The sequence below is a fragment of the Delphinapterus leucas genome, chromosome 4 (assembly GCF_059928025.1).
Source record: "Delphinapterus leucas isolate spDelLeu-1000000601 "Yukka" chromosome 4, BTC_Dleu_Yukka2, whole genome shotgun sequence".
NCBI lineage: Eukaryota > Metazoa > Chordata > Mammalia > Artiodactyla > Monodontidae > Delphinapterus > Delphinapterus leucas.
The window spans coordinates 79,347,050-79,373,076 of NC_143132.1; the positions used below are offsets into that span (position 1 = coordinate 79,347,050).

Genomic DNA, 26,027 nt, shown 5'->3' on the forward strand with positions numbered 1-26,027 from the left:
ACATATACATATGTTCCCATATGTCTTCCCTCTTGCATCTCCCTCCCTCCCACCCACCCTCCCTCCCACCCACCCTCCTCAAGCATTATTTGTTTTGAAAAAACCATAGGTATTAATTTGTGTTTCCTTATTTACTTTCCTCACCCCCAGGGGTGAAAAAATTTGTAATAACACCTTGTATTTATATAAGCATGTGTCTCTTAGCAGCAGGGAGTGCTGTACAGATATTATTTAATCAAACTTCACCTTATCACTAGGTAGTGGGCAATGGGTCATTATTAAGGGGTCATGTTAGTTGGGAAGAAAAAAAAGTCATAAAATATAGAAAATTTCAGGGTGGGATTGGGGGTGGGAATCAGCCCACCATACTGGGTTCACCATACTGAACTCATACTGGTGAGTTCAGAGAGGTCAAAAAACATAACTCAGAGGCGGCAATTACGATGCCATTCTTCCGTTACTTACAACGTTTAGTCTACCTGCACGACTACTATCATGAATCTCTGCGTGTACGAATCTTTTTTCCCCCTCGAAGTCCAGCCCCAAAGCTTCCTTCTCCTACACTAATGTAGCCTTCAGCCTTTACCTTCCCAGTCAGATTCATTTATCCTTTCTTGTGATCTTTTATATTTTAATTCTACCCTAACTGTAGTGTTTAGCAAGTTGTGGGTTGTTTTGTTTCCTTGTTTTTTTGCCACGCCGTGTGGCTTGTTAGATCGCAGCTCCCCAACCAGGGACTGAACCCTGGCCACAGCAGTGAAGGCCCAGAGTCCTACCACTGGGCCACCAGGGAACTCCCAAGTTGTGTCTTTCTGAACTTAGTTGTGTACACGTCGTTACTCCTATACCAGACTGAGACATTTGAGGTGAGAAACTAGGATTCAGTCTTTTGTGTACATTGCTTCCTAACACAGAGCCTTAGATTTAGGAAGAAGGGAGTCTGTCAATGTTGTTTTTCTCAAACTGAATCTTGGAGATAAAGCGATTAGACTGGATAATTTCTGGAGTCCCTTCCAGCTACAAATTCCAAGATGTCACAGTCAGAAGGAATTTATGACATTATCTAATGCAACCCCATCACTAATCAAGGGGCTCCAAGTGAGAAAAGAATGTGTCCAGCTGGAACCAAGTCTCCTGGGCACCATCCCGTGCTTCCCGGCCACACTATGGCACTTTTTCTAAACTGTTGAAAGGCCATGAGGAATTGCCTCAGGTTTATTCCCCTAAATTTCAAGCCAAGATCTTAGGATGCATCTACTTGACAGATGACAAGAAAATATTTAGCTTAAATAACCGTTACTCAGAACATCCCAGTGCTGGCCCAGGACTCCTCACCACGGCTGAACTTGCTGCTTGGCATCATTTTAATACAATTAAAATGGAAGGCAAATGCCGCCCCTAGTGTTTTTCAAACTGTAGAAAGCAACTCATTAATGGATCATAAAATCAATTTACTGGATCCCCAAAAGTATTTTAAAAACTGAAATAGAATAGAAAACATCAACGTCTATCATGTAAAGTAAGAGCATGTACTGTGAAGTGAAATTTTCTTTCACATCTTTATCTATATCTATATGTGTGTGTGTGTGTAATTATTCATGTAAAATCTATTTCTTACTGCCATTTGTGTCAAAAAAAAAAAAAAAAGGTTTGGAAGTCACTACCTTGGACCAAAGTCTGTAGCGATAAATATTAATAGCTAGAGAGCTGACTGCTACACAGTTAACAAGCAGGGCAGGCAAAAACAGATCTTATAAAACTAATAATACCACCTCTAGACTTTGCATTCCTGTTCCTTGGGGAGCATTCTAGTATTTCCAGTCTCATCTGGAAACACTGGGCACAATGAAATGACACCACCTCCCTCCCCCAGCATCCTCTCGTGCTTGGGACCACCAAGTTCCTGTTTTAGGAGACAAAGATTCTTTGGTCCCTGCCCACCCTTTGCCTCTTTCTCCCTCTTTCTGAGATAAGTTTAAAAAAACAAATTACCACAAGAGAGAGGAAGGAAGGCAAAGAAAGAAAGGTTTCTGTTTCAGAGATTTGTTTGTTTCTTTACTTATTTATTTCTTACTTTCCTTTAAAAAAAAAAAGAGACCCAAGCCAGCCTATAGGAGCTGCCATGTAGAAATCGTGGTCCTGAGCACTTTCAGCAGTCTTTCAGACTATTTTTCTTGCTACCTCCCTGGCTGGATGGCCAGGTTTGAGTAATTTTCTCTTTCTCCTGGGGTTGGTTGCTAAGAGACACTCTATTACTTCTCTTTCTCTTATGACCCGATTACTGTGATCAGCAAAGACGGCATGCAGACAACACCCTGACATGTCTCATACAAGATCACTGGGCCTGGTTACAAAACAGTAGACTCTCTTTAACCCTCTCACTACCACTGGACCAAGATTTTCAAAGTCCTTTTTTACAAAGGTGTAAGGATTTTCCCATCTTCCTTTAAATGGTGGTCATGGTGGATCAACTGTATCCATCATTACAGCTGCCAATATTCATATTGAAATATATTTCCATAACAGTTCCATGCCATCTCCTTACTTTTAATATACTTTTTTTTTTTAATTTCACAAGTAACCAAATAGACCAAAAAATACTCTGGGTGCATCTCCAGCCTGGATAAGGACAAAGCTGAAAGGAAACTCTTAAATAGTTTCTTAGCCAGAGTCCTCCTGCCTCCCCTTCTTTGGCTCAAATACACAGCCAAAGTAAAGTTCCCACGTTGTTTACCTCTAATCCTACACAGCTCTTGGGTTTATAAGATTAAATGTCCCAGGTGCTCAATGGATGTTTGCTGAATGAACAAACGAATGAGTGTTCAGATTAGGTTTTTATTCCCATTTCCGGAGGCTCCTATCCACTCCCCCAGCACCCACCGCCTCCCGCTTTTATTTCAGTAGAAAGAAAAAGAAATGGTTACAGGTTCTTTGCTAAAGGTTTTGATACCCTCAAAACAGACTAGGATATTTTTAAAAAATAAATAAATTTAAGGAAATAACAAATATTCTGAATCTTTATCCAATGCATCTTCCCTAGTTTATGTTTCCTATATACTACCTCGAAGAATCAGGTAGCCAGCCATTCACCCATTCTCACCTCCTGATCCCGAGCTTAACTGGGAAGAACTTCTATTTTGCCACACTTCTTGCCACAAGGCCAAGTTCCCATATCATCTCTAGTATATATCCATAGCCATCATGGCCGTCAGATTCCTCTCCTGGTATCTCCTGATATCTATCTAAACTTTTATCATTAGAACCTCATGCCTTCAGTCTAAGGTTCTTATTTCTATTCAAAATAGAAGTCCTTCTGGCAAGGTTCCACTTTGGCATACTCTCAAAGATGTAGACCTCCCTCTTTCTGATAGCTAGTTAGCTAGCTGGATATGAATATACAGATATAGGGAGATATATATCTGTATCTCAGTGTGAGCACATTTAACAAATATTTCTCGTATAGATTTTGGGAGTCAGCATACAAAATACAACAGAAAGATCATGAAATTTGGATTTAGAGATGGCTGGATTCAAATCAAAGATTCATTATTCATTAAGCCAGGAGACATCAGGCAACTTATTTACTACCTCTCTAAGCCTCAATTTCATTATTTGAACATTTGAAATATTAGTACCAAATTTCAAATAATGATATAAAGATGATATATCAGAGACCTGCCATATAGTAGACACAAATAAAATGTTAGCTTCTTCATGAACTATATGTAGTTAAGAACATGAATTTCTATCTTGCTCTGGTGTAGGAAAAAGAATGTTTGAGGATATTAGCCTAGAATGGAAGACTTGAGAGGGCATGCAGGCGGGTGGCAGAGGAACACGCGGGGGGCACACAGAATGGAGAGCCTTTAGCCCATTTCATGGCCTTACTAAACGCATGATATTCCATGGGAACAATTTTACTCCACGCCTCTTAGGAGTAACCAATTTTACGCAACTTCTGTAGCTGAATCATAGTTTCATACAATTTTAGAACAGGAAATGAAGAGATAATATTGTTCAATCTCACTGTTTTACAATTGGGAAAACCAACCCCGGGTGGTTCGGTGATGTACATGGGCCGTAAGTGCGTAGCTAGGAAGAGTCCTTTCCACTGGACCACACTTCCCTCTGGTTAGCTCTTGTCATGTGCAGTGGTTGCCTTCTTGATTGGCTGGCGCTTCCTTTTTGGTGTAGCTAAGGTAAAAATTTCCTTTATTCTGGCAAGTTATTTGTTCTCTCCTTTCAATTGAATATCCACACAATTCTGAGGTTGCATTCAGAACAAAGTCAAACTTTGCAGTAGATCCTAGCTATTAACTAGGATTCATGGTTCTTTATACTCTGGGGAAGAAATAACAAGTGCTACTAGGGTTGAGTTTATTTCTGAAAACAGGATGTTTGAAGGGCACTTCACGAATGATGCCCACCTTCTAACTACAAGCCTTTGCCCTAGCATTCCCTCTGTGACTCTAGCCTTGCCCTTCCTCTACTTCCAGCAAATGCCCAACTAAGGCACTGATCTACTACCAACAAGTGTCCTGGCAGCTGTTGAAGAGAAGGAAAATTCCTTGTAATACCCAAAGTGAGCATAGATCCTAAGATATATCTCCTTCTTCAACCTAAGGCTGATACTGTTTTCCAGGATAAGAGGCACCAATGCCCGATGACAATTTCAGTCTACAGCTGGCAATATTTTCATACAGGTTAATTTTTATCTGGGCTATATCCAATATAGAGCAAACTGCATGGGACACACTGCTTAGGAATGTTATAGATTCACCACTCGCAAAACATGATGCCTCAAAAAACCCTATCTTTTTTTTTTTTACATCTTTATTGGAGTATAATTGCTTTACAATGGTGTGTTAGTTTCTGCTTTATAACAAGGTGAATCAGTTATACATATACATATGTTCCCATATCTCCTCCCTCTTGCGTCTCCCTCCCTCCCACCCTCCTTATCCCACCCATCCAGGTGGTCACAAAGCACCGAGCTGATCTCCCTGTGCTAAAGGGAGCTATGGCTGAAGCTCTCTGAAACAGTAACATTATTTGGAATCTAAGATGCCTGAGAGAAAAAAAAGAACTTAATTATGACATGGTTAAATGAATTGAAAGGAGACTATTGGCACAAATAAAATCTATATACCCCCCAAAATATCTACATTGAGGTGGGGGGTGTTGGAGGGCTCAATGCCACCAGTGATGATGTAAAAGTGTTTTCAGTTTTATTGAACTTGGCCTTATCTATGTGACTTTGAGTTTGAAGCCTGTGCCTATGCCTCTACCTTGTCAGGTTGCCACAGGAAGATCTTAGAAGTTTCAGGAAACAATCTTACCAGTGACTCCTCTCCAGATGTCTCTGGGTGTTGAGTCATCTGCCTCTATTACTCTAACTATGAATTCTTTACATTCTAAACAAATACATGGGATAGTAAATCACAAAGGTAAGTATAACTGTGGAATGAATGCTGCCACTTCATCACCTTAACTCATAGGCTGAGTTTTAAGAGTTTTGATGTTCACTTTTTCAATTAACCAATGTTTTAGGCATGCTACAACCAGGTAGGGGTAGCATGTAATTGCAACACATGAATAACAAATCACCGGCATAGGCAGAGGGAAAGTAGCAGATTATCCTTTGCCCTTAAGAAAAATACAATAAAAAGAATAAAAATTAAAGGTCTGTAAAACAACTTGAACCCATGAACAAGATAAACCAGGGAAAGCTATTGCAAAAAACAATTACATGGGCAATGCTGATAATCTTCTTAATAATCTTAGTTTTGCCTTTACTATTACTCATTCTGAACTCTAACTTTTCCAATTTGTCTCCTCAAAATTTAGACTTGCTTGAGTCCCGTGAACTCCCAACTTATTTATTGAACTATAAATCCTACTTGCCCTAATCTAGCTACTTAATCTAATCACAAGAAAGTTCTAAATTCATTTGTTGACCTTACTACCCCCCAAGACCTTGTATTCTTTTCCATTTATAGTGAAGGAAAAAGAGTATTTTCAAAAGTATACACATGAATTTTTTAAAAGTCAGCCATAATAATACCACATAGACTAGTCCTATAAGTAAGCCTGACAAACTGTGCTGAAATTGTAACGGTAATCCTTGGTACTTGCACCTTTGTTTAGGAAAAGGAATTCTCTTAGAGGATTTTGCCATTTTCTATCTGCACTCAGTAGCACTAAGTCTGTTCTGGGTCCTGACAAATGACGCTTTCCAGGATAGGCTAAATATAATGAAATAATTAAAAGCTTTAGAAACCCTACAATGTAACTGTTCAGCTTGAAGGGGGGTAAGAAGATGGGATGAGGGACAAATCACTATCTTGTAAGGCTCCAAGGGCTCACATAGGAAAGAGGATTTTTCTTTGCAATTCACCTGAATATAGGAAAATATCTTTTAATCCAAAAGAAACACGAGTGACTCTATAAATAAAATATGCTCCCACCTCCACCATATATTAAAGCCAAAGCAAACTTCAGATTGTCTAAGAGGGCAGATCTACAACAGGGGGATTGCTACTGAGTCTTATGTCATTCTGGAGGGCTTGAGGGTCGTTATTTTGTTTTTGTTCTTGTTTGTGTGGCTAGAGAAGTTCTGTTATCTCTTATTAAATTTGTGCCTAGGCATTTTAAGCTTTATTCCCTCTGCTAAAGGGACCTTCTCTCACTATATTTTCTAAACTATTGTTACATTTAAAACTATCAGTTTTGTATATTTAATTTGAGCCACCTTCATAAATTTCATACATATTATTTATTCAGTAAATATTCACTGAATGCACCTTAATCGTGTTAGGCACCGTGAATTTAATGGTGGCCAGCATTCCTGCTGGTTCCTGCTCTTAAGGCCAAATCAGCTAGCTGGCAAGGTAACTCTGATGATGCCTTACTAGAATAAGTGCCTGCTTAATTTGTTTCTCTGTTCGCTCTTCACTGTTCCTTTCCCAGAGATTCATAACTCAAAAGTGGTTCCCTTTAATGACAACTGGATCACAACGAGGGAAATGCAATTAGATTGTTACAGATTTTTTCCCCCTGAGGGTACATGCTTACATTAAGTACTAACTAAACTCCATGATAAGAGATTATAAATTTATAAGACTAAGTGATATGGCCACTGATTTTATGAAAGCAGACTTCAAACCAGAATAAGGATGAACTTTCCAAAAACTCAGAACTGTCCAAAGACAGAAAGGCCAGTTTCAGTTTCCTGCACTAGAAATATTCAAGAAAAGCCTGAAAAACACCTTGTTAGAGACAGTAGAAACTCAAGTATCAGAAGAGAGACTGGTCTGCCTCAGTGGTTCTAAAGCTTCAAAAGTGTCTTAAAAAAAAAGAAAAGGTGCCCAGATCAATTATATTAGAATATCTGAGGGTGAAGGCCAAGTCTTGGTATTTTTAGAAGCTCCCCAGGTGATTCTTTTGCATGTCATGAGGGTAGAGAACAACTGAGAGACATTTAAAGCCCTCTGCAATAGTGTGTGGGCTGTTTTCTAAAATGCTTGTAGATTTTAAGCCCCAAAGTAAAGGGAAAATATGGTAGAAAGACAGTGGCATAACCTCTTCCACTTTAGCAGGGTCATCAAGGAGAAAGGCAATAGGCAACAACATTGGCTGTAATAAAAGAGCCCAAGTTCTAAGATGGGTTCATGAAGGAGAAAGGTCAGAGCTATCAGTAAGTAATACATTGAATGCAGACAGAGAAAGGGAGACACACATTTTGAGATTCCAGAGACCATTACTCTCTCAGGCTCTACATGGAAAAGTTGTATTGAGTGAGATATGCATTTCAGATTGTTGGGAGTTCCTGTCCTTTTCTTCCCTTTATTTATTTATTTTTTAAACCAGAAACTCCCCAGTCACGGTCTCACCTCTTCCAAAGCTGCAGTTATGTTAATGAGATGTTTGCAGAATTCACTGGAATTTTGGGAAGACTGGCAGGAGAAACAGCTTAGCAAAATTATTTTATCAAGGGTAGAGCTGTGGCTTTGGGTATTGAAAACAGATCTACCAAAGGCATAAAAGCAAATGTAAAATAAACTCAAGGCCCCCACTGAATGTCTATGATTTCCAAGTACCATAATATGCTAACACTATAACACTAGAAAACAGCCTATTTTTAGTTCTTGAGGTTGTTTTTGAAAATCACTGTGCCACTGAACCTTCTTTTTTTTATACTACATCTTTTCCATCCCTTCAAAATTAGTAATGATTATTCACCGAGATACCCTATAGCCAAAGGCAACAGTGGTAATAAGGTTGACAGAACCTGGGAAGGGAAAAGTCCACCTCTCCCCTTCAGTGGCTCAGAGGAAGAGAAAGGTAAATGGGGAATAGAAAGGTAAGCACATTGGTCAAGGCCAGAATGAAAGCTGGCACTGGCCCCAAGAGAAAAATGCAGAAGTTCTGACTCTCAGCCTTATTGCAAACCACCAGCCATTCTCACTTCCCCTGCCAACAGAGCTGACTTTTGCCAGGGAGGGAAGAACTAGTTTCACAAACAATTATCACAACAAGAAACAAGGGTGGGGTATGAAGGAATCATAACCATGGTGGATTGTTTTTTTTGACTATATGATCACTGCCAGGCTTTCAAAAGAAATCAATTTGTTCCTTCAACATTTTACTAGACCAGTTTATAATAAAATCAAATCAGTAATTGTTGCTTGCGTTGATGTAGCTGAACTTTCTGTTTAAGAGTACAAAAAAGCTCCAGAGGATGGAGAGAGGCAAACTTGACCCAAACAGTTAAACTCCAAAATATAAAAGCTGCCAGAAGAACCACCACAAATGAAGCAGGGCAGGAAAGCAAAAGGGGATTTTCTACAGCCATTAATTGCCGTATTACTATTATTATCATTATATAACACGGTAGCATATGGGGAGTATTAAATGGTGTACTTTCCAAAGAAACTCTGGCCAACTGGATTAGGCCATGGCCTCCTTGAATCAAAACCTATTGCTCCTTGAGGCTTGCATAGCTGCCTTGATTAAACGCAGCGGCAGGCTGCAGTTGAAGGGATGATCCTTCTTTTTTTTTGAAGGGAGGTAGAACAGAGTAATTGCCAGATGTTTGCAATTTTAGCTATAAAAAGATGGCTGCTTTCCATTCCTGAGTATGTTGAATCTTTTTTTTTTCTTTCTACCCAAGCTATTGTGGTTCCGCTAAAATAGGCCACTGCACTGATGCATCATCGTTCAAAACTGCAATAATGGAAGCAGAACAAATATGACATTTTAAATTCACATATAAGAGAAATAAGTAAAAATGTATGGGTAATAATTATATGCTAGGCAACAGAAAGCATACTGCAGTATAAAGAACTCAAGAATCTCCTCTTGACCACTTTCTACCTGTAGGACCAGGTATAGTCAATTTCATCACAGAACTTCCATCTCCTCAACCATCAGATGGGAATGAATACCCCTGCGTGGTTAGAGGAAAGAGCCCATGCCTTGTCCATCTCCATGCCTCGCCTTACATATGCACGGCCCAGAGGAGATGTGCAAATAGATATAAATGTGTATCAAAACCATATATATAATGAGATAATTGTGTATATACATTGTATGTTATATTGTACATTCACTGTAATTTCTAATATAATTATTAGAACCTGCACCACCATCACCACCAAATGCTCAGTTCTCTCTTCAGACACTGCCTCCTACATTTGGCAATAGGAAAAGGAAACCCTGGCTTTTATTTAAGCAGCGTTAATATTACTGGCTTGGGAGACTGGTGACCTCTTAGGCAGGGATGTTGTCTTTCTTAATGAGTGAGTTAAGTAACTCTTTGAGGATTTGATGACATGTGGACCCTTTCCCTGAAAAAGACATACACATGGAGACCAAGTTTAAATACAATTTCAGGAGACAGGCTAAATTCCAAGTATGAATCCCAGAGATAAATGGGACCCAACATAAAATTCCTAAGCAAATTAATTAATTAATTTTCTGTGATGATATAATTAATAACATCTCTAAAATCTCTCTGCCTCATTTAAGAATTTAGAAAACAAAAGCGTTTTTAAATTAATAAAAATGGTTTACTTTATACAGTTTGCTTTATATAATGTTCACTTATGCTATTATCAGTGATACTAGTTCAATAATAAAAACGTTCCTTCTTAAAGAGATACCATACATATGAATCCTTTTTCTTCCATACTGACATGGTTAAAGTAAGGCCTCTCTCTGAGAAAGGTGTTTTGCAAATTCCAAAAAGGACATATAAACACATCACAATTCTACCAGGAATAAGACAAGCTGATCCTAAAATGTCGATTAGCAAAACATTATCATAGAACAGATAAAACCATGGTTATTTTAAAAAATAGCCAGTAAGAATTATATTTAGACAATTATGATTAAAAATCTATAGATGAGAAAGCTATGGATTATTACTCCCAGGGTTAGCGTTCATGCTTTAATTTTAATAATAATAATAGCAACAATAATGCTGGCAGCTTCCATCGGTTTCACCTTTATTTTGTGCCAGATACTATGCCAATTTATTCACTTAATTTTGAAAATTTGAGATACGTGTATCTCTATTTTAATGTAAGAACATACTGAGAGAGCTTAAGTAGCTACTTAACCTAGTTAGCCCAAGTTCCTAGAGAAGTAAGGGGTAAAATCCAAACTTGAACCCAGATCTATCTGACGTGAGTCTATGTGCTAAACCACTGCCTCCTCGGAGCCTCCCCTCTTTTATCCTTCCAATCCTGTCCCGGCCCCAAGTAGACTCTTCTTTCTGAACCCTCTGAGTCGTTAACCATAAAGCCACTTCACAGACAGAATTTATAGCTTTATATTGTTAGTTACCTGATCATTTTCATATGGCAGGTTTCTAATGAAAATATAAACTGCTTAAGGGCTAGCATGTGTTTTTACTCTTTCCCTATCTATTATAGAGTTCTGGTCAATAAAAATGGCATAAGGTGCATCTGCTTTGGGCCGAGTAGGGGAACTGAAGTAAAGGCAGAGGGTGAGATATGAAAATGCAAATTCAGTCTACTGGGAACCATACTGGGTGGGTATGAATGACACCTCAAATGGTGATGTTTCTAGATACACACCATATAACTTGGAGATTTCTTTTTCCAGTAAATATTTTTTTTACAAAGGAAGCACTTAATAAACTACAAGTCATTATTATATATGAACAGATCAATAACAAAAATATCTGCAAATTTAAATGTCATTTTAATTTCATTTCAATGTCAGTAAAACTACCAATGACATCTAACAAGTCTAAGCAAAATGACGTAATTCACCAGAATTAATGGATATTTCAAATGGTTCTTCCAAAGGCTCTCTGAAATAATGTCTTCTTGGTAATGACTTACAGAGATTACTTTGGCTGTTTTATACTTTCATACCTCATCCCATACACACCCATGCACAGGTGATTCTAAGTAATTTTCACATATTTTTGGACAAATTCAATTTTCAAATATCTCTGAATGGTAATGACTAGGGAAAATAATTGTGAGAATTTTCTTCTTTTAAAAAATAATAATAGCATTAACATGAGATGCAATGTAGAGCCAAGGAAAACCTCTGGACTTGGAGCTAGGAAGCGAGGATTCAAAGCCCAGCCTTGCCCTGTGCTGGCTGTTTCACTTTGTATTATATTCTCTGTAGATTGAGGGTGATGATACCCATCTTTTATAGTGTAACTGAAAGATGAGGTTAACAGTGAAGCAGATGAAACAGACTAATAAATCCACTAAAAAGTCTTTCACATCGTTACAACAAAGTTCTCCCAGAGAAACTGTTTTAGCAATAGCAGTGGTCAACAATTATTATGCACTGGTTATTCTATATTACCAATGCTTTACTTAAGGGAAAACACTCAAGTTTGGTCAAATGTGGCTTCTACATTTATAAGCTTTGCTGTGAGTCCTCTGAATCTCAAATTGTTCATTTGTCTCTAGGAACCTTAATAATATAGGAACCATAATAATGTTACAGGATATGCTGGTTATTAAATTAGATTCTATGTGGGAAAGTGCTTCAAAATCTATTCACACACACACACACACACACACACACACACAATCTTTAAAGTTGCAAGTTATAGTGAATATTTCATAATAAAGTTCTTCCTTCACTGCTTCCTATTTTCTCAGGATCACCCCAAAAAGGAGATAAACCAGAACCAAAAAAAAAAAATGTTTTAGTTGCCTCACATCTCACATTCTTAAGGATGAGTGTTTTGACTACGTAAAAAAGGCTACTTTGACCTAGTTTGGGGAGAATTAAAGAAGACTTGGTTTTTTCCCCCTGCTTTATGGACTTAGCATCTGTACAGACAGAAACATTTCATTCTCAAGCATGATAGACGCTTTGAGAGAAATGGCCTGATCCTTCTGGCCAAGACCACCAGGATAGTAGCTCTTGCCCGTGGTGTAATAAGATCAGTATGCTTTGTTTCTTGGTGCTTCCTGCCTGTAGCTACCCAACTTCCTGGAGCTATTCCTAGAGATATGTGTCAAAGCACACGAGATGTTGAGTCTGCTCAGAGGGAAGTTACTTTGCTCATATGGCAAAGTTCCCAGGAGCCCCGATGCACCACCTAAGGACATCAGCAAAGAGCTGCTAAAACTACAAGGGTCAGAACCGGCACCTTGCTCTGCGTTTGCATATGCCGTTCCCTTTGCTTGGCACGTCATGCTGTCCACCACCCTCTTCTGCCTGGCTAACAACTAACTCACTCTCCAAGACTCAGCTCAGATGTCCCCTCTTCTGTGAAGCTTTCCCCAATTCCTCCTACACCACATCCTTCATCTCCTTAAGGGCTTACAGAATTTACAGAATTCAACCTCTGCTATTATATGTCTACCTTTACTAGCAGACCATCTATTCTGCTTGAAAGCAGCAAGATACAGAACAACATACAGAATGGATAGTAAGAGAGAATGCTGGAAGGTCAAAGTGCTAGCAGGGTCTAGGTGTCACACCTCAGGGATCTGCCCTCCTCTCTCTCTGGTGCTATCCTCAGCCGTCCAGTCTCTGGATACTGTAAATTTAAGGAAGGATGATAAAAATATAACAGCATGATATTTCTTTCTTTTACAGCTCCTAGGGTCAATCATTGTTCCAGGGTATGATTTCTTTATATGGCACATTTACCCAAAGGCTTAGGTGTCGGATTTATTTTTATAATATTCATAATGAATCCATTTATAGATGATTTACATAGGCCTGTTGTGACCCAAAATCGGCTGACATTTCAGGCATTGTTACCTGAAGTTACACAAGAGCAAGTGCTCTACAATGAAAAAGTTTGGGCACTGCTGAGGCATTCTAGAAGAATCTTTTTTATTTACATCTTCTTCTGTTTTTGGATACCAATTAAAATTCCTTGGAACAACATATGAAGGAAACTGGTATTTATGGTGAAAAGCACAGCATCATGAAGGACGATTTGAGCCCCTGAATCGCTACATTGTTCATACGATAAAAGATGCATAAGACTTCCACAGCCACTATCCTTTACTAAGGAGAGAGTCTGTACCCACAGGACCTGGAGAAGGTTCAAGGGCATTAAAAGATTGGCCCCTGGAGTTACTGAAATAAACAAATGGTTCCCAAACTTTGGTTGAGTGTCAATCAGAATTATCTGGCGAGTTTTATTTCATTTTGTTTTAATGCAGATTTCTGGGACCCATGCCCTGAGATCCTGATTCTGCAGGACTGACCTGAGCCCCAGGGACCGTGTTTTGTTTTGTTTTTTTTAATGTTCCCCAAGTCTTTCTGATGACTGGCCAGCTTTGAAAAACACTGGTGTAAACCACCATTGTAACAGGGATCTTCAAATGGTGCATGCAAGATGGCACCTTGAGATGGACAAGAAAACATTAAGAAATCTATATGTATGTATTTACCTTATTGTTCTGAAAGTTTTTATTTTAAAATATAGACTCACAGAAAGTTGTAAAAATAGTATAAAGAGTCCCATGTACTGCTCACCCCGCCTCCCCCAATGGTAACGTCTGATAAAGATATAATACAAAATCCAAGCCAGGAAAACTGACATTGTTTCAATACTGTTAACTAGCCCTTATTCAGTTTTCACCATATTTTAACCTGAATTCCTTTGTCTGTGTATATAGATCTATGCTATTTTAACTCATGTACAGGTTCATGTAACCACCACTGCAATTGAGATACAGAACTCTTCCACCACCAATTCCCTGTTGCTTTTTCTTGGTATGAATTCCCTGCCCCACTCCATCTCCAATCCTGTCCCCTAACAACCATTAATCTGTTCTCCATCACTAGAGTTTAGTCATCTCAGGAATGTCTTATAAATGGAATCATATGGTATATATAATCCTTCAAGACTGATTCTTCTTTTTTCATTAAGCATAATGCCCTTGAGGTGAATCCAGGATGCTGCATGTATCAATAGATCACTCCTTCTTATTAACGAATAGTACCATTCCACTGTATGCATGGACCTGAGTCTATTTAAACATTTACCCATTGGAGGACATTTGAGATGTTGCCAGTGTTTTGCCATTATGAAAAAAGTTATGAACATTCATGTACAGGAGTTTTTGTGAACATAACTTTTCATGTCTCTGGATTAAATGCTCCAGGGTACAACTGCTAAATCATATGGTTAGTACACATTTATGCGGGTTTTAAAAATAAAAGCTGCCAAAGAGTTTTCCAGAGTTATTATACCATTTTTCATACAACTACCAGCAATGTATGAGAGATTCAGCTTCTCCACACCTTCGCGAGCATATATGATTTTTTATTTTACCTGGCTTAAGGGTGTATGGTGATGCCTTATTGTAGTTCTACATTTATTTTTATTCTAGAAAAAGAAATTAAGCTTTCTTCACATTTAAAACATGGAGTGGAAATTGTATCACACATTTATAGAATGTAAAAATGAAGATTAAAGAGCACCTCACCACACAATATTGCGTTATTCACGGTTTTTGGAGTCAGACACGGATGAGGACTCTACCACCTCATGAAGGCATTCACTTCAGCAGTTAATTAAGCTGACAGGTTACAAAATAAAAGAGATTTTTGTCAACAATTCAGGAATTCGTTTTTGTTCTAAAACATCTAATCCACTCACTCTGTGCACATACATTAATTCTATCACTGTAGAGTCTAAGCAAGTCACCCAAAACACTTCAGTGACACAGAACAGTGGCCATAATGGACGGATCCACAGGGTCCAGACTCAGCTTCAGCACTTACTGTTCTGTAATATTGAACAAACCACCTGGCCGCCCCGAGCCTTTAAAACTGAGGCAATAACCCCTGTCTGTATTCAACAATTTTGATTTGTTATTTACAGCATTCCTAGAGAAAAGGTCCTATACCTCCTAGAAATGTATTAGGGAATTAACTATTCTTATCTGAGAAATGAAATTGTATTAGATAATTTTTAAGATTCATCCTGGTTCAAGAATTTTATAATATATATAATACTGAGGCACTGTGATTCCTATCACTGTTATTAGAGGTTAATACTGTTTACCAATATTTATGAATATTATTAGTAGTAATAATTATATTTATATTACTATATATTTATTAGTCTTATAGTACTAGTATTATAATTTAGAAAAATTATTAGTAATAGTGTGTGTAAAATTATGAAATGCATTTATTAAATAAATACCGTTTTATAATTTTATCAATATTACTTAATATTAATAAAAGCAACTAGTTATTTTTATTATAACAAGAAATACACTCTATGAGGGCAGAGATCAATCTCTGTTTTGCTCATTACTTCAGCCCCTAGAAGAGTGTCTGGCACAAATTCTGTTTTAAGTAAATGATTGTTGAATAAGTATGCAAAAGTAATTCCTAGAGTCGTAAGGTATTTTATAATTTATAAAACATTTTTATACTCACTGTTATATTTGATCCTCAAAACAATCTGGTAAGATAATTAATATTAACAACTAGTTTTATAAATTAAGAAATATGGAATAGAAAATTGTCATGCCCAAGGTCAAGTGGTGAAACTGAGGCTGGTATGTAAATACCCTGACCACCAAGTCAGCACTGAACCTTGGCTCTTTGCAGTGTCGATAAGGCCTATGAATATTTAGTAAGATCTGATTTCACGATTTCACCCAAAGAATTACAAGTTCTTTCCTCTTCAGGAAGGTGCAACGTAAAGATCAAATTAATACAATTATTACCCAACCCTTTAATGAATGAACAGCTTGCCCTTCTTCCCCCCTGAGGCTCTGAAAATTAAAACTCATGTACTGGCACTCCACAGTGATAGATGACGCTCAAGATGCTTACTCTGAACCAGAAAAGGGGCATGCCAGTCAAACTCTAGTCTCATTAGAGTTCCTGATGTTTCAGTGAAGCTGCGACTGTCCTCCTGACAGACCATGCATGGTTATAACAAACAGTCTTGAGAAGTCGCGAGTGTTCTTCTGTGATGGCTGGCAACTTAACAGGACTGTCAGAACTACATAAAGAAGATGTTTCCCATTTGTACCTCGAAAAATCACAGGCCAGATTCACCTTTCATGTCAGGGAAGAGAGACGATAGGACTCCAGAGACAGGAGCGTGAAATGCAAGTATAAATATTTCAACATCACCTTGTTCAGAGCTCACCATCAGTCCTTAAATATTTTCTACTGCCAATTATTCCAGGTGTAAAAAAGAAAAAGCTTTTACTAACTGTAAGAAGAGAAGCAGCATCAAATTGGCTTATATGGGCAAGATTAAAAATGGCAGAAAAAATCCATTCTAAACTACTTCTTCAAATATATTGCCATAGGTGGCCATCCGTTTCCCTCACATTTTAGCTATCTGTTGAGAAAACAAACACGTGCTGCCTGACCAAGTTACATGACTTCATATCACTGAAAGCTAGTTGTGCACCAAGTAACAATAGTCAGACTCATCAACTCCTAGGAACCAAGCCCCAACTTTGTCTCTTCCAATCTAAATCAGTGGAGACCCAATGGAATGAGCACATTCAGGGCCTGAACTCTGGAGCCAGTTCAGCCCCAAACTCTTGGGTAACCTTGGGAAGACATTCTCTTCCCTCTCAGACTCAGTTCTCACATCTGACAAGTAAAAGAATTGGCCTAGAAAACCTTCAAACACTTTTCTAGTTCTGCTGCGCAAAGATTTTGTGGTTAAAACATGAAGAATGGCTCTGGCAGGAGAGTGGAATGGAAACAAGCTGGGAGATCTTGGGAGATCAGCTGCTTATGAGGACATAAGCCCATCATGGGAGATCAGCTGCTTATGAGGACATTTGTTCTGGTTACTATGTTTACCCCAGATTATCAATCACCTATAACTATTCCCTCTCCATAGAATGGGTTAGTAACCTCAGGTAGTAGAAAGCACAGAGACATCTAGTAAAAAATTTCCAGGCTTAGGACCCTCACTGAATAGAATTCACTTCACCTATTCTGATTTGACTTTACAAGTCAAGGTGAAGCGATGTAGGCAAAGCTTGAAAACAGAGGCTTTGTTTATGTTTTACAGAAGTGTGTAAGGTAATATACATAGGAAAAGTTTGTGAAAAGAGCAACCATTTTGAAATTAATTTCAAAGAAAAATCATGAAATAATAAAATAATGGAGTTAAAATAGATGAGGCTGTCTAGCCCAATCTCTAATAAATAGAAACCTTTAAAATCAGCAAGAGCCCTAGATATAAAGAATAGAGCCTAGCTCTACAATTTTACTAACTACATGATTATGGAAAAAGTTATTTCACTTCTGGTAGTTTACCACTCAGTAAAATGGCAATAGCATCTGTTCTACGTAACTCAGAGAGCTACAGTAAAAACTCTCTTTTGAGAATTAAATAACAATAAATATGGAAGTGCTGTATGAACTACAAAGGAGTGTACAAGTAAAAGGAATTCTACTGAAACGGTCACCTGGAATTTGTACCCTATGGATTCATTTTTTTTTTAATCTTATATAAAAAATATTTTTTAAAAGAAACTTCAGACACTGGAGAAAGTCAACCTCAAGCCGTAAGATAACTCCAACTTTACAAACTTGCAAACTCTACAAATCATTCTGTATGATAATCTATTGTAATGAGAGATACAAAATATTATCAAATGTCATTCAGCCAAACTATTGACAGAGAGAGAGAGAGAGAGAAAATTTCCAACTGCCAGAGTTATAACAGTAGGAAAATTTCAAAACCATCTCCATAAAATAATGTATTAGTACAGGAAAAAAGCTCACGTACTTTGGTATCTACCAAGGGCAAAAAAAAGAAAGATCTATACCCTATTCTGCCATCAAAGTCTAAGGCTCTGGGGAATTTTTGAAAATTTGAAGCAAAGAAAGGACCCTGATTACAGGAAAAAGAACACTACTGCTGGGTGGGGCTAATGGCGGACTCCAGGAGGGCTCACACCAGGGAGTACTCCTTAGAACTTCTGCCGCCAGTGTCCTTGTCCCTGTGGTGAGCCACAGGTGCCCCCCACCTCTGCAGGAGACCCTCCAACACTAGCAGACTTTGTGTCGAGAAGCAAGAACAACTACAATCCTGCAGCCTGTGGAACAAAAACCACATTCACAGAAAGATAGATAAGATGAAAAGGCAGAGGGCTATGTAAAAGATGACTGAACAAGATAAAACCCCAGACAAAAAACTAAACGAAGTGGAGATAGGGAACATTCAGAATAATGATAGTGAAAATGATCCAGGACCTCAGAAAAAGAATGGAGGCAAAGATTGGGAAGGTGCAAGAAATGTTTAACAAAGACCTAGAAGAATTAAGAACAAACAAACAAAGATGAACAATACAATAACTGAGATAAAAAATACACTAGAAGGGATCAATAGCAGAGTAACTGAGCAGAAGAACAAGATAAGTGACCTGGAAGACAGAATGGTGAAATTCACTGCTGCGGAACAGAATAAAGAAAAAAGAATGAAAAGAAATGAAGACAGCCTAAGAGACCTCTGGGACAACACTAAAGGCAACAACATTCACATTATAGGGATCCCAGAAAGGGAAGAGAGAAAGGACTCGAGAAAATATTTAAAGAGATTATATTCGAAAACTTCCCTAACATGAGAAAAGATATAGCCACCCAAGTCCAGGAAGCTCAGAGAGTCCCATACAGGATAAACGAAGGAGAAACACGCCAAGACTCATAGAAATCAAATTGGCAAAAATTAAAGACAAAGAAAAATTATTGAAAGCAGCAGGGAAAAACGACAAATAACATACAAGGGAACTCCCATAAGGTTAACAGCTTATTTCTCAGCAGAAACTCTACAAGCCAGAAGGGAGTGACATGATATACTTAAAGTGATGAAAGGGAAGAAACTACAACCAAGAGTACTCTACCCTGCAAGGATCTCATTCACATTTGATGGAGAAATTAAAAGCTTTACAGACAAGCAAAAGCTAAGAGAATTCAGCACCACCAAACCAGCTCTACAACAAATGCTAAAGGAATTTCTCTAACTGGGAAACACAAGAGAAGAAAAGGACCTACAAAAACAAACCCAAAACAATTAAGAAAATGGCAATATGAACATACATATCGATAATTACCTTAAACGTGAATGGATTAAATGCTCCAACCAAAAGACAAAGACTTGCTGAATGGATACAAAAACAAGACCCATCCATATGCTGTCTACAAGAGACCCACTTCAGACCTAGGGACACATACAGACTGAAAGTGAGGGGATGGAAAAAGATATTCCGTGCAAATGGAAATCAAAAGAAAGCTGGAGTAGCTATGCTCATATCAGATAAAACAGACTTTAAAATAAAGAATGTTACAAGAGACAAGGAAGGACACTACATAATGATCAAGGGATCAATCCAAGAAGAAGATATAACAATTATAAATATACATGCATCCAACATAGGAGCACCTCAATACATAAGGCAACTGCTAACAGTTATAGAAGAGAAAATCGACAGTAACACAGTAATAGTGGGGGACTTTAACACCTCACTCACACCAATGGACACATCATCCAAACAGAAAATTAATAAGGAAACACAAGCTTTAAATGACAAAACATACCAGATAGATTTAATTGATATTTATAGGACATTCCATACAAAAACAGCAGATTACACTTTCTTCTCAAGTGCGCACAGAACATTCTCCAGGATAGATCACAGCTTGGGTCACAAATCAAGCCTCAGTAAATTTAAGAAAATTGAAATCATATCAAGCATCATTTCTGACCACAACGCCATGAGATTAGAAATCAATTACAGGAAAAATAATGTAAAAAACACAAACATAGAGAGGCTAAACAGTACATTACTAAATAACCAAGAGACCACTGAAGACGTCAAAGAAGAAATCAAAAAATACCTAGAGACAAATGACAATGAAAACACAATGATCCAAAACCTATGGGACGCAGCAAAAGCAGTTCTAAGCGGGAAGTTCATAGCAATACAAGCCTATCTCAAGAAACAACAAACATCTCAAATAAACAATCTAACCTGACACCTAAAGGAACTAGAGAAAGAAGAACAAAGAAAACCCAAAGTTAGTAGAAGGAAAGATCAGAGCAGAAATAAAGATCAGAGCAGAAATAAATGAAAGAGAAACAAAGAAAACAATAGCAAAGATCAATAAAACTAAAAGCTGGTTCTTTGAGAAGATAAACAAAATTGATAAACCATTAGCCAGACTCATCAAGAAAAAGACGGAGAGGACTCAAATCAATAAAATTACAAATGAAAAAGGAGAAGTTACAACAGACACCACAGACATACAAAGAATCCTAAGAGACTACCACAAGCAACTCTATGCCAATAAAATGGACAACCTGGAAGAAATGGACAAATTCTTAGAAAGGTATAACCTTCCAAGACTGAACCAGGAAGAAATAGAAAATATGAACAGACCAATCACAAGTAATGAAATTGAAACTGTGATTAAAAAGCTTCCAACAAACAAAAGTCCAGGAACAGATGGCTTCACAGGTGAATTCTATCAAATATATAGCAAAGAGCTAACACCCATCCTTCTCAAACTCTTCCAAAAAATTGCAGAGGAAGGAACACTCCCGGACTCTTTCTATGAGGCCACCATCACCAGACAAAGATACTACAAAAAAAGAAAATTACAGACCAATATCACTGATGAACATAGATGTAAAAATCCTCAACAAAATACTAGCAAACAGAATCCAACAACACATCAAAAGGATCATACACCATGATCAAGTGAGGTTTATCGCAGGGATGCAAGGATTCTTCAATATACAAAAATCAATCAATGTGATACACCATATTAATAAATTGAAGAATAAAAACCATATGATCATCCCAATAGATGCAGAAAAAGCTTTTAACAAAATTCAACACCGATTTATGATAAAAACTGTTCAGAAAGTGGGCATAGAGGAAACCTACCTCAACATAATAAAGACCATATGTGACAAATTCACAGCAAACATCATTCTCAATTGTGAAAAACTGAAAGCATTTCCTCTAAGATCAGGAACAAGACAAGGATGTCCACTCTCACCACTACTATTCAACATAGTTTTGGAAGTTGTAGCCATGGCAGTCAGAGAAGAAAAAGAAATAAAAGGAATACTAATTGGAAACGAAGAAGTAAAGCTGCCACTGTTTGCAGATGACATGATACTATACATAGAGAATCCTAAAGATGCCACCAAAAAACTACTAGAGCTAACCAATGAATTTGGTAAAGTTGCAGGATACAAAATTAATGTACAGAAATCTCCTGCATTTCTATATTCTAATGATGAAAAATCTGAAAGAGAAATTAAGGAAACACTCCCATTTACACTGCAACAAAAAGAATAAAATACCTAGGAATAAACCTACCTAGGGAGACAAAAGACTTGTATGCAGAAAACTATAAGACACTGATGAAAGAAATTAAAGATGATACAAACAGATGGATATACCATGTTCTTGGATTGGAACACTCAATATTGTGAAAATTACTATACTACCCAAAGCAATCTACAGATTCAATACAATCCCTATCAAATTAACAATGGCATTTTTTACAGAACTAAAACAAAAATTCTTAAAATTCGTATGGAGACACAAAAGACCCCGAATAGCCAAAGCAGTCTTGAGGGTAAAAAACGGAGCTGGAGGAATCAGACTCCCTGACTTCAGACTATACTACAAAGCTACATTAATCAAGACAATATGGTACTGGCACAACAAACAGAAATACAGATCAATGGAACAGGATAGAAAGCCCAGAGATAAACCCACACACCTATGGTCAACTAATCTATGACAAAGGAGGCAAGGATATACAAATGGAGAAAAGACAGTCTCTTCAATAAGCGGTGCTGGGAAAACTGGACAGCTACATGGAAAAGAATGAAATTAGAACATTCCCTAACACCATACACAAAAATAAAGTCAAAATGGATTCGAGACCTAAATTTAAGACCGGACACTATAAAACTCTTTGAGGAAAACACAGGAAGAACACTCTTTGACATAAATCACAGCAAGATCTTTTTTGATCCACCTCCTAGAGTAATGAAAATAAAAACAAAAATAAACAAATGGGACGTAATGAAACTTCAAAGCTTTTGCAAAGCAAAGGAAAGTACAAGCAAGATGAAAAGACAACCCTCAGAATGGGAGAAAGTATTTGCAAACGAATCAACGGACAAAGGATTAATCTCCAAAATATATAAACAGCTCAATATCAAAAAAAACAAACAACCCAATCCAAAAATGGGCAGAGGACCTAAATAGACATTTCTCCAAAGAAGAAAAACAGATGGCCAAGAGGCACATGAAAAGCTGCTCAACATCACTAATTATTAGTGAAATGCAAATCGAAACTACAATGAGGTATCACCTCACACCAGTTAGAATGGGCATCATCAGAAAATCTACAAACAACAAATGCTGGAGAGGGTGTGGAGAAAAGGGAACCCTCTTGTACTGTTGGTGGGAATGTAAATTAATACAGCCACTATGGAGAACAGTACGGAGGTTACTTTAAAAACTAAAAATAGAATTACCACATGACCCAGCAATCCCACTACTGGGCATATACCCAGAGAAACCGTAATTCATAAAGATATCCCAATGTTCATTGCAGCACTATTTACAATAGCCATGACATGGAAGCAACCTAAATGCCCATCGACAGATGAATGGATAAAGAAGATGTGGTACAATGGAATATTATTATACAATGGAATATTATTCAGCCATAAAAAGGAACGAAACTGAGTCATTTGTAGAGACATGGATGGATCTAGAGACTGTCATACAGAGTGAAGTAAGTCAGAAAGAGAAAAACAAATATCGTATATTAACGCATATATGTGGAACCTCGAAAAATGGTACAGATGAACTGTTTGCAGGGCAGAAACCGACACACCGATGTAGAGAACCAACATATGGACACCAAGGGGGGAAAGTGGCAGGGTAGGGGTGGTGGTGTGAGGAATTGGGAGATTGGGATTGACATATATCCACTAATATGTATTTTAAAAACAAAACAAAACAAAACAAAAAAACTACTGCTAGTACTTTAAAGACCAAAAGAAAAATTGCATCATCTTATTGCTCTCATCAGTCTAGAACAGAACGTGATGAGACAAAACCATATATACATACCAACTTCTTTCCATAAAAAAATACGTAGACACTTAACATGGTAAAATTTGCAAGAAGACAAAACAATAAAATATATATATGGGCTCATAAGCATATAGTACAGGACACGAAGAGGTATTTGGAAATGCAGGGGCATTCCAAGACACACAAGTTGTTGAGAAAAAAAATCAATGAGAACAATGATAGTAAAATAAAAAGACCCTAAGGCCTAAAGAGCTACTAACTTGGGAAAAAAAGTACATCTACTCTTAAATGTGCCAAAGCCCTTTAGAGAAAGTTGTTAGCAGAATACCTTGTAAAACAAATTATAACGTATGGTATCACATAAATATAAGTTGATGTGGAGAACATGTGGATACTTTTTCTACTTTCACAGTCAGAAATTAAAAATGAGAAAGCAAACCCCAGAGATTACAGACATAATACGAAGGTAAGAAATGTAATCGGTAACTTCAAGGTAGCAGTGGTTAAACAAATCCTGGGCTAAAAAGCTCAAGGAATGGGAAGACGAGGTAAAAGAAATTCAAACAGAACCATAAAGCCTAAGAAGTGGTTAAGGAGCTCGAATCTGTGCCTGGAAAAGCACGCTCATATTGCTGTAGTTTATTATTATCACCGCAAACATCATTGAGTAGCTACTAGGTGTCAGGTGTCCTGCTGGAGGCTGTTGGGAGTAAAGGCATGAGTCAGGCAGCCCCAGCCTCTAAAAGGTCCGAGTCTACCAAAGGAGACAGGACCATACACAAGTAAATCTATTAGAAGGACAGTTGTGAAAAGGATTGTATGAGACACATAGAGGTTATGGCTGAGGGACAGAGTAGAATATAATACAAAGTCCTGATAACTCTGGACTCAAACAAAGGGGACCTGAGGACTGGTACCAACTTGACCACAAGCAGGTTGTGCATCTCTCTCACACTCTGCACTGCAGTTCTCATCTTTATGCCAGCGAAAGGTGGACTGTGTGATTTCTGTTAGTTCTACACTCTGTCTTTGTGGCTGAGGTTCCTGGAAGTCAGGGCCTGAATTAAGCTATGAATGTTAAGGCTTTATGGGCTAGAAATTGAGGGCGCATATGTACATAGGCAAAGAATGGCAATGGCGTAAGCTGAGACACGAGACCTCATCAGCTCACACGGTAAATGAAAACTGTTACCTACTACCTGGGGATTTCACTAATGGTACAGAACATTCTAAATGGACAAAAAAAGAAAATGGATATAAACTTTAGAAAGTGTATAAAAAATTAAACAAAAATAACATGAATTATAAAAACACTGAGAGCAACAGAGGATGCACTAACATTTAAATTAAATATAAAGGAAAGCAAATCTTACACTTCTAACAAATATCATGTCATAATATACAGCAGATGAAGAGATGGAGCTATATTTTAAAAAGTCTGAATATCCATGAACCTTTATCCATGTTTGTCTTTAAAATGTATATATGCAAGGGAAATTTCTTCCTTTACGTATTCAAAAAAGGTTATATTAAAAAGAAAAGAGAGATTGGCAGAATTGCAAGAAAGACTCAAGACTTCAGAAATTCAGCGAGACTGAGTTGCTTCGAGAGAGGATGCCACATTCCAAACTGTTTATTGCAAGAGAAGAATTACTGAGCAGTGCACTCACCCATGCAGCCATCCGCCACCCATCCAAATATATATACACATAGGAACATACAGACATACATTTGACCATACACAATCATTCCCACTAAAAACACAGTAGCATAATAAGAGCCAAGAGGAACATAAGGATGAGTGAGAAACCACGTCTTGTTGCTTAAATGGGGAAACAAAGCTTACATTCTTATAAGGAAGTAGGGAAGTATCACCATCATATGGGGCCTGAGTGCCACATATGCCAGGAAGAGAAGGACCAGCAGCATAGCAGGCTGGGTGAAGACCACAGCCTCACTTCAGAAACTCTGTAGCCACAAAACCACAGAGAATGTCACCTCTTTTCTCTAAGCTTCCATTTCTTTATGTGAAAAAATACTTAGTTCGTGGGGTTATAGGGAAGGCAATAAAATGACAATGAAAAGCATAGTGCCTCACACGGACTATCTGGTCAGTAGCGGCAGATTAAGAAGAGCAGGAGGGGGCTTCCCTGGTGGCGCAGTGGTTGGGAGTCCGCCTGCCGATGCAGGGGACACGGGTTCGTGCCCCGGTCCGGGAAGACCCCACATGCCACGGAGCGGCTGGGCCCGTGAGCCATGGCTGCTGAGCCTGCGCATCCGGAGCCTGTGCTCCGCAACGGGAGAGGCCACAACAGTGAGAGGCCCGTGTACCGGAAAAAAAAAAAAAAGAAGAGCCGGAGGAACAACAAAAGAAGTAGGAAGTTGACAGTCAGAATAAGATGTATGTGGAAACCCAGGGAAGGGAGT

The 26,027-nt window shown here is 38.0% G+C and overlaps 1 protein-coding gene across 2 annotated transcripts in view; it reads right to left on the reverse strand.

The window, feature by feature from the left end:
- The window catches only part of LPP (LIM domain containing preferred translocation partner in lipoma), a 698,095-nt gene that overhangs the window by 435,860 nt on the left and 236,208 nt on the right, over nucleotides 1–26,027 (reverse strand). The gene's annotated exons all lie outside the window — the stretch shown is intronic.